This window comes from Trichechus manatus, unplaced genomic scaffold (assembly GCF_000243295.1).
Source record: "Trichechus manatus latirostris isolate Lorelei unplaced genomic scaffold, TriManLat1.0 scaffold00098, whole genome shotgun sequence".
NCBI classification, from domain to species: domain Eukaryota; kingdom Metazoa; phylum Chordata; class Mammalia; order Sirenia; family Trichechidae; genus Trichechus; species Trichechus manatus.
The window spans coordinates 973,300-983,707 of record NW_004444034.1 but is presented as its reverse complement, the minus strand read 5'-3'; the positions used below and the strand labels follow the sequence as shown (position 1 = coordinate 983,707).

The 10,408-nt window shown below is 40.1% G+C and overlaps 1 protein-coding gene across 1 annotated transcript in view; it reads left to right on the top strand.

Moving 5' to 3' along the window:
- Positions 1–10,408, top strand: part of HINT3 (histidine triad nucleotide binding protein 3) — a 38,249-nt gene that overhangs the window by 19,541 nt on the left and 8,300 nt on the right. The gene's annotated exons all lie outside the window — the stretch shown is intronic.

Below are 10,408 nucleotides of genomic sequence, written 5' to 3'. Positions count from 1 at the left end.
TCTTCCATGTCATTGTTGAGCTTCTTTCTGGATGTTCTGTCCTTCACTGAAAGTGATGTGTTGAAGTCTCCTACTACTATTGTGGAGCTGTCTATCTATCTTTTTAGTGCTGTTAGAGTTTGTTTTATGTATTTTTGGAGCTCTGTCGTTGGGTGTGTAAACATTTATTATAATTATGTCCTCCTGGTGTATTGTCCCTTTAATCATTATATAATGTCCTTCTTTATCCTTTGTGGAGGATTTTACTTTAAAATCTATCTTGTCATAGATTAATATTGCCACTCCTGCTCTTTTTTGAGTGTTGCTTGCTTGATATATTTTTTCCATCCTTTGAGTTTTAGTTGGTTTGTGTCTTTAAGGTGTGTCTCTTGTAGGAAGCATATTGATTTATCGTGTTTTTTATCCATTCTGTCACTCTCTGTCTCTTTATTGGTGCATTTAGTCCATTTACATTCAGTGTAATTATTGGTAGGTATGAGTTTAGTGCTGTCATTTTGATGTCTTTTTTGTGTGTGTTATTGACAGTTTCTTTGTTCCACTTAATTGTTTGTGCTGAGTTGTTTTTCTTTATATATTTTCTTTTCATCTTTTTTATTGTTGTTGATTTTGTATTTGCTGAGTCTTTATGTTTTTCTTGTTTTTTTATTTTGATGTGTAGGATTGTTAGTTTCCTTTGTGGTTACCTTAATATTTACCCCTACTTTTCTAAGTTTAAACAAACCTTTTATTTCTTTATATTGCCTTGACTTCCTCTCCATATGAAGGATCTATGACTACATTTTTTTAGTCCCTCTTTTTTGTTTTAATGTTGTCATCTTTTACATATTGCTGTCTCTGTTTCCCTATTTACAGTGTTTTAGCTTTGATTTGTTTTTCTGACTTCCCTATCTGGATTGATATCTGGTTGCTCCATCCCGTGTTCTAGTCTTGGATTGTTATCTGATGTTATTGATGTTCTAACCGGAGGACTCCCTTTAGTATTTCTTGTAATTTTGGTTTGATTTTTGCAAATTCCCTAAACTTCTGTTTATCTGGAAATGCCCTAATTCCCTATCATATTTGAGAGACAGTTTTGCTGGATATATAATTCTTGGCTTGTAATTTTTTTTCCTTCGTTTTATATGTGTCATCCCATTGTCTTCTTGCCTGCATGATTTCTGCTGAGTAGTCCTTGCTTATTCTAATTGACTCTCCTTTGTAGATGACTTTTCGTTTATCCCTAGCCGCTCTTAAAATTCTCTCTTTATCTTTGGTTTTGGGAAATTTGTTTATAATATGTCTTGGTGACTTTCTTTTGGGATCTGCCTTATGTGGGGTTCGATGAGCATCTTGGATAGGTATCTTCTCCTCTTTCACGATATCAAGGAAGTTTTCTGCCAACAAATCTTCAACAAATTCTCTGTATTTTTTGTTATCCCCCCCTCCCCCCATTCTGGTACTCCAGTCATTTGTAGGTTATTCCTCTTGATAGAGTCCACATAATTCTTAGGGTTTCTTCATTTTTTAAAATTCTTTTATCTGACTTTTCCTCAAATAAGTTGATGTCAAGTGCTTTATCTTCAATCTCACTAATTCTGAATTCCATTGCCTCAATTCTGCTCCTGTGACTTTCTATTGAATTGTCTAATTCTGAAATTTTATTGTTAATCTTCTGGATTTCTGTTTGCTGTCTCTCTATGGATTCTTGCAGCCTGTTGAATTTGTCATTATGGTCTTCTATAATCTTAAGTTCCTCTATTGTTTTGTCTGTGTGTTCCTTAACTTGTTCTGCATTTTGCATGATCTCCTTCCTGATATCTTGAGGAGTTCCATATATTAATCTTTTGTATTCTGCCTCTGGAAATTCCAAGAAGTTCTCTTCTTTCGGAAGATTCTTTTATTCTTTGTTTTAGGAGCTTGCTGAAGCCATCATGGTCTGCCTCTTCATGTGATTTGATATTGACTTGTCTCCGAGCCATCAATAAGTTATTATATTTATTTATGTTTTCTTAGTGTGTCCTAGCTTCTTGTTTTGTTTTGATATGCCCAAATAGGCTGCTTGTGTGAGCTAGCTTGATTATTGGCACATTTTTACCTCTAACGTCCTGTCACCAGGTGGTTAGATCTGTTGCTAGGTATGTGAGCTTAGGAGTCCATTTACTTTTCTTGTGTGGATTCAGCACAGGTGTCCACATAGTTGGTCACCAAGTGTGTAGTGCAGGCTCTCACCTATAGTCCTAGATGGGCAGGGGTGATTGGAGTAGGCACAGGTATCTGGCTGCAGTAGGGGGTCACGTACTGAGCAAGGCAAGGGGCTGATGGCTGCCCCTGAGTGTCTGGGAGGAAAGTGTGTCCCTTTTCCCTAGAGTGAGTAGGTGGGTGTGTTTTGCAGCTGGACTGTGGGCACCCAGTGCTGTTGCCTCTAAGCACTTATTCTTGGACTCCTGTTACAGGTGGCTAGATGGTGTGGGTGGAGCCACCAGTCCTCAGGCTCCTCAGATGGGTAGGTGAGGACCCTGCTTAATGGGCAGAGCGGTGTCAAATGTCACAGACCTGCCACTGCATACACCATATAGCTGATACAGTTGAAGTTAGGCTTCAGGTGTATACCCTGTTGTATTGCGCTAATGAGGAGCTACTCTGTTGAAATGGGCCCACACAAGTCTATGCAGGGGTGAAGGCATTCAAAGTTCATGGACCCCTTATGCCTGTTCCCAGGCAAAGGAGTTGTGCTTGCCCTGAGTTCCTGACTTAGGGGAGCTGGCAGATTATTTTTTCCCTGTTTTTTAATTTGTTCCCTCTCCAAGGCTGGGAGGATGGCTCAGGGCACGTGACAGGTCCTGCTTCTGGTCCAGGGGACAGGTCAGTTGCTGAAACTGGCCGGCGACCCAGTGCATAGTGGGGAGGAGGTAGGTAAATGGGAGCACGTTTCTTCCCAAACGGTATTTTTTGATCCGTGCGGTGGGATAGATGCATGTACTTATCTTTTGCCGATTGAGTGCTGCTTTTCACTAGTTTCAGAGGCCAGAGTAGACTCTCTGTTGCTTGGTCTCTCCCAATGTGGAAAACACATCCCGAGCGCCATTGCTTGCCTGATCGTGCACACCAGCCGATCTGGCCTGCAGGGTGCTGGTTCCCACTGGGTCAGATCTGGCAACTCCTCGCTGCTTCTGAACTGTCTCTCCTTCCCCCGCCACTCAGTCTGATTCCTCAACTTTGCCTTTGATGTTCAGGGCTCCTAGATTGTCATATATAATCTATTTGCTTGTGTTTTCTGGTCTTTATTGTAAGAGGGACCACAGGAAGCATTTGACTACTCTGCCATCTTGGTCCTGCCCCTCCTTGTAATTTTCTTTTTTTGTAGTGTTTTTGCCTGGTTGTGTTGTCAGGCTTCATAAAATGAACTGGGAAATATCCCTTCCTTTTCTGTGTTCTGAAATAGTTTGAGTAATGCTGGTGTAAGCTCTTCTCTCAATGTTTGGTAGAATTCTCCAGTGAAACCGTCTGGGCCAGGGCTCTTTTTTTGGTTAGGAGTTTTTTTTTTTAATTACTTGTTAGTCTCTTATTATGGGTCTGTTCATTTTTTTCAACTTCAGTTTGTGTTAATTTAGGTAGGTAGTATGTTTCTAGAAATTTGTCCTCTTCCCCTAGGTTTTCAAATTTGTTGGAATATAGTTTTTATAGTACTCTGTTATCATCCTTTTTATTTCAGTTGGGTCTGTTGAAACGTTCCTGTCTCATTTCTTATTTGAATTATTTGCTTCCCCTCCTGTTTTTGTCAGTTTGGCCAGTGGTTTGTCCATTTTGTTGATCTTTTCAAATAACCAACTTTTGGTCTTGTTGATTCTTTCTGTTGTTTTTCTGTTCTCTATTTCATTTATTTCTGCTCTTATCTTTATTATTTCTTTTCTTCTGGTGCCTGTGGGCTTCTTTTGCTGTTCTCTTTCTATTTGTTTGAGTTGTAGGGCCAAGATTTTGGTTTTGGCCTGTTCTTCTTTTTGATACGTGCATTTGTTACTATAGATTGATCTCTGAGCACTGCGTTTGTTGTGTCCCAGTGGTTTTGGTATGATGTGTTTTCATTGTCATTTGATTCTGGTAATTTTTTGATTCCCTCTGTTGTGCAGTTGTTTTTAAGCAAGGTATAATTCCATTTTCCTGTATTTGATCTTTTTTCTTGCTCTTCCTGTTATTGATTTCTACTTTTATGGCATTGTGATCAGAGGCAATGCTTTGTATTATTTCTGTGTTTTGGATTTTATGAGGGTTGCTTTGTGGCCTAAGATGTGGTCTATTCTGGAGAATGTTCCGTGTGCATTAGAAAAGAATGTATGCTTTGCTGCTGTTCGATGTAGTGTTCTGTATATGTCTGTGAAGTCAAATTAGTTGATTGTGGCCTTTAGATCTTCCGTATCTTTGTTGAGTTTCTTTCTAGATGTTCCATCCCTTACCGAGAGTGGTGTGTTAAAGTCTCCTTCTGTTATAGTGGAACTGTCAATTTCTCTTTTCAGTGCTGTTAGAATTTATGTATTTTGGAGCCCTGTCATTGGGTGCATAGATATTTATTATGGTTATGTCCTCATGGTGGATTGTCCCTTTAATCATTATATAATGTTCTTCCTTGTCTTTCATGGTAGATTTTACTTTAAAGTGTATTTTATCTGAGATTAGTATTGCCACTTCTGTTCTTTTTTGGTTGTTGTTTGCTTGATATATTTTTTCCATCCTTTGATTTTTCATATATTTATGTCTTTGTTTCTAAGGTGTGTCTTTGTGTCTCTTGTAAACAGCATGTTGATGGGTCCTGTTTTCTTTTTTTTTTAAAATTAATTCTGTCACTCTGTGTTGTTATGGGTACATTTAAGCCAGTTATGTTCAGTGTGATTATTGATAGGTGTGAGTTTATTGCTGTCATTTTGTAGTGCTTTTTTTTGTGGTGCTGACTTTTACTTTGTTCCTCTTACTCTTCTGTGCTGAATTTCTTTTGTTTGTGGATTCTTTTTTTCATTTGTTTTTGTAGATTTTGTGTTTACCGAGAGTTTGTTTTTCTTCTTTATTTTGATAAGTAGGTTTATTAATTTTCTTCGTGGTTACCTTGAAGTTTACCGCGTCTTCTTATGTTTAAAGCAGTCTTTTAGTACTCGATATTGCCTTAACTTCCTTTCCACTTGAAAGTCTATACCTACACCATTTATTCCTGTTTTATTGTTCTTACATTGTTGTCATTTACAGATTGACTTCTCTGGTGCCCTGTTGTAAATCTTTTAGTTTTGTTTTATCCTTGAGAGTTCATTACCTAGGTTGGTATCTGGCTGATGCTGTCTTGTGTCCTAGATTCAGGTTGTTGTCTGATGTTGGTTCTCTAACCAAAGGACTCTCTTTAATAATTATTGTAATTTTGGTTTGGTTTTACATATTCCCTTAATTTCTGTTTATCTGGAAATGTCTTAATTTCACCATCATATTTGAGCAAGAATTTTGCAGGATATATTATTCTTGGTTGGCAGTTTTTTTCTTTCGAGTTCTATGTATGTCATCCTTTTGCCTGCATGGTTTCTGCCAAGTAATCAGAGCTTCGTCTTATTGTTTCGCCTTTGTATGTGACTTTTGGTTTTTCTCGAGCTGCTCTCAGGATTCTTTCTTTGTCTTTAGTTTTAGCAAGTGTGATTATGATATGTCTTGGTGAATTTCTTTTGGGGTCTATCCTGTATGGGATTCGTTGAGTTTTTTGGATGGTTGGCTTTTCGTCTTTCATGATATTAGGGAAGTTTTCTGGCAGCAAATCTTCAGTGATCCTTTCTGTGTTTTATGTTTTCTCCCCCTGTTCTGTAACTCTGATCACATGCACATGCAGATATTTGCTTTTGATTGTATCCCACATCATTCTCAGGGTTTCTTCATTTTTCTTTGTTCTTTTTTCTGATTTTTCCTCAGAGTGGGATCAAAGGATTTGTCTTCAGTTTCGCTGATCCTGTCTTCCATTGTTTCATTTTTGCTCCTAAAACCTATTGCACTGTCCATTTCTGAAATCTTGTTGTTTATCTTTTGGACCTCTGATTGCTGGTTTTGTATGATTTCTTGTTGTTTATTTTGACATTTTGTTCCTGTATCTTCCTGAATTCTTCCATTGCTTTGCCTGTGTTTTCCTGATTTTGTGTATTTTTTCTTTATTTTTATCTTCATTTTCCTTCATCTCTTGGAGAATCCTGAATATTAGTGTTTTGAATTCCCTGTCAGGTAGTTCTAGTGCCTTTTCTTCTATTGAAATGTCGTCTGGGTTTTATTTTGGTCGCTTTCTAGAGATATACTGTCCTGCTTTATTTATATGTTTTGATACCATCTGCTATCTCTGAGACATTCAGGAATTATGTTCTTCACTTACTGATTATAGATTTGTTTCATCCTGCTTTTTTTTGTTTTATTTGGTTATTCCTGGGAAGGCCAGCTGGGCACGATGCTTCTCACCACCTTGTCCAGGTGGGCAGGAGTGGTCTCTCAGCCATGGTACAGCAGGGCAGGTCCAGTGAAGGGGGAAGTGCAGGGATGGGTAGTTTGTGGCACGAACTGGGGCTGATGGGGTGGGGCTAGGGTGCCGTGCAGGGCGGGGTCCAGGGGATTGTGTCAGTGCCGCTCGGGGGCACGACGCTTTGCGTGCAGTGCAGATAGGCATGAGGGAAGGGAGAACATGTGATGTGTGGAGTTAAGTGGGTGAGTAAAAGAAGCGAAAGAGCAACAAAAACAAAAAAAAGAAGGAAAAAATAAATAAAATGCTGGCGCTGTAGGATTTGGCATGTGGGGGTGGAGGAGACCTGGTGAGGTCATGTGTCAGTGACCCTCTAGCCGAGCAGTATGGCTTGGCCTGTTGAGAAGCGGTGTGGGTTGCACACAGGGCTAGGTGGATGGGAGAATGGCAAGGAAAGAGGGGGAAGAGAGAGAAGCGAACAAACAAAAAATATAGTAAAGTAAAAACAGTAACGACAACAAAATATGTTGGTGCAGGTGCTGGCTGTTGGGGGCGGGTCAGAATTGAGGTGGCGGTGAGCCGATGTCTCTTTCACAGGGTGGCATGTCACAGCCTGTCAGGAAGGGGTGGAGGTAGGGCAGGGCTTAGGTGGGAGGGAGAAAGAAAAGGAGAAAGGTAAAGAAAAATAAAAAATATGGCGTTGAGGGAGCCAGCCCTGGGGGGCAGTGCAGACCTGAGAAGGCTGTGTGCCAAAGGCTCTCCAGCTGAGCAGTACAGCACAGCTCACCAAGAAGGGGGCGGGTGGCGCACAGGGCTACATGGATGGGAGAAAGGAAAGGAAAAAAGGAGAGAAGAAACAACCACAAAAAAGCAAACAAACAATCAAACAAAAAATAAATAAAATGGTGCTTGAAGGAGCCAGTCAGTGATGGCAGCACAGAGCCAGGGAGGCTGTACATCAGTGACTCTCCAGCCAAGAAGTGCAGCATGGCCCTTTGAGAAGGGGTGGGAGAGGTGCACAGAGCTAGGTGGGCGGGAGAAAGGAAAGGACGGAGAGGAGAGAGAGGAAACAGAAAAGAAGGGAAAAAAAAAGAACAAAGCAAACAAACCAAAAAATACGGCGCTGATTGAGCCAGTTGGTGGGGGTAGTGCGGACCTGGGGAGGCCATGTGCCAGTGGTCCCCCAGCCAAGCAGTGTAGCAAAGACCATCAAGAACGGACAGGGACAGCACACGGGGCCAGGTGGGATGGGAGAAAGGAAAGTAAGAAAGGGATAGAGAGAGAAGAAATGAAGAAAAACCACAAAGAAAGGAATATGGTACTGAATAGAGCTGGCCGTCATGGGTGGCCTGGACCTGGGGAAGCTGTTTGCCAATGGCTTTCTAGCCAAGTGGTGCAACACTGCCCCTGCCCTATGACTAAAAAAAGAAAAAAAAGGCATATGACTTTATAAGGGGCAGGGGCAGCTCTCAGGGCTATGTGGGCTGGAGAAAAGAAAGGGATAGAGAGAGAAGAAACTGGAAAAAAATAATAAAATCATGGTGCTGAGGAAGCCTGCTGGTGGGGCAGTGCAAACCTGAGGTGGTTGTGTGCCAGTGGCTCTCTAGCCGAGCTGTGTGGCACACCCTGTCAAGAAGGCAGGGACGGCACACAGGGCTAGCTGGGCAGGAGAAAGGAAATGAAGGAAGGGAGAGAGAAGCAACAAAAAAAGCAAAAAAAAAAAAAAAACAAAAAATTAGCAAACAAAAACAAACAAGCAAACCAAAATGGCACTGAAGGGGCAGCTGGTGGGGGTGGGGCAGTCCCGGGCAGCTGGTGTCTCTCCTGCCAAGTGACTGTGGCCCACTGGAAAGTGGCAGAGGCTGTGTAGAGGGAAGAAGGGTGGGGGATGGGAAAGCTTTTATCCTCCTTGGTTACCAGGTGTTTTGTCTCCTTTTGGGAGCTCCATGAAGTTGCCTTCCTGTACTCCTTGTCTGCATTCCTTGGTGGCTGTAGTCCAAAATGGTGAATCCCTGCCACGTTAGCTGTTAGGGGACCTCCACTCCGTAGCTCTCCTCCTTCTGTCTTCTCTGTTAGTTTCTTATTCCATTTGGTGCTTGATTGAGTTATTCCTTCATTTGATGCTTAGGGTTCCAGGATTGACGTTTGTGTCTGTTTTACTTAGTTTTTTCAGGTCTTTGCTGCAGAGGGATGGCATGGTGCTTCTGTCTATAGTGCCATGTGGACGCTGCCTCTTTGCTCCATGTGTTTTGAATCTGCTATTAAGTGAATAAGTAATTGTTATGTCTTCTCAGTGATTTGGCTCTTTTTATCAATATAAAATGTCCCTCTTTATATCTGCAAGTATTCCTTGAGTCTATTTTATGTGGTATTAATTTAGCTATTCCAGTTTCTCATGCCTTATTGTTTGCATTGTGTATCTTTTTCTATCCTTTTACTTTCAAACAGAATATTTACATTTAAAGACTTGAGGCAGCACATTGTTGGGTCTTGCTTTTTTTTTTTAACTATTAATATAGTTTGATTTAGGTTTATCATCTTGGCTATTTGCTTTCTATTTGTTCTGTTTGGTTTTTGTTGTCTTGTGTTTTCTTTCCTGCCTTTTTGTGGTTTGATCAAATGTATTTCATAGTATTCTATTTTAAATTATCTGTTGCATTTTTGGAGCCCTGGTGAGGCTGTAGTTAAAGAGATTGGCTGCTAATCAAAGGGTTGGCAATTCGAATCCACCGGCTGCTTCCTTGGAAACCCTATAGGGCAGTTCTACTCTGCCTATAGGGTCGCTATGAGTCAGAATAGACTCCACGGCAGTGGGTTTATGGGTTGCATTTTTAGCTATTCCTCTTTGCATTGTTTTTTTCATGGTTGCTCTAGAGAGATTACAATAAACATCTTTTAATTTTCATGGTATACTTAGCATTAATATTGTACCAACTCATGTAAAATTTAAGAAACTTTACAACAAACTTTGTGCTGTTGTTGTCATATATGTTATACCTACCTACTTTATAGTCCCTTAATAGTGTAGTAATTTTTGCTTTATATAGTCATATGCCTTTTTTTTCTTTTTTTAGTCATATGTCTTTTAAGGAAATTAGACGGAAAAAATTTAGTCCTTTATACTTACCCACGTTGGGGATCTTGGGAGTATTTTAAAAGAAAACAAGATACAGTCTGGCTTGCAGTAACTTGAGAGCTTTTTATTGACTCTGTGGTATTGGCCTAGTCATTGCAGTCTCCTGGCTCAAGCCTGACTTGGAGAAGTAAACATTAGCAATGATTTTATATGCCTCAATATAGCAATGATCTTCTGTAGGTTCTTTCACTTCTGCCTCTTTTTAAATACATGATTACCCCATTCAAAAATAAAGGAGTCCTAAGATGTGGCATTGTGCTTTGAAGATCCCAGGTTACCAAAATTTTTCTGATGGGGAGGATTATTCCTCCAAAGGCCATAAAGCACTGAGACAAGAAGGATGCTAAGGCAGATGTAGTTTGGAAGCTGTAGTCATTATACAAATGTTTGCCTAAACAAGGCTGCGCTAACTGAAGGAATATCGTATCTCTGCTTTGAACTCAAAGACAAATTCAAAGCTTTCCTGTCTTCTTAATTCATAGTTTGTTTAATTACTTCGTATTCTTATGATTAGACTTAGTAGCCTCAGGTGTCCTAAATAATCCTTAACAGCTGTCCAAATTCAGCCTATGTGGAATATTTTGTGATAGTGATGTTGCAACTGTGTCTCCATTTGAACCTTTGTTTCAATCGTTGTTAAGCAATTTTCTCAGTATCTTAGGGTTATTGAATTTGTCTTTAAATGTTTAGCTATTTTATGTAATTTTCTACTAGAACTCTAAAAATTAAGATTAGTAGCAATTTAATGACATCGGTGGCACAGTGGTTAAGAGCTGTAGCTGCCAACCAACTCCTTGGAAACCCTAAGGGGCAATTCTATTCTGGCCTAA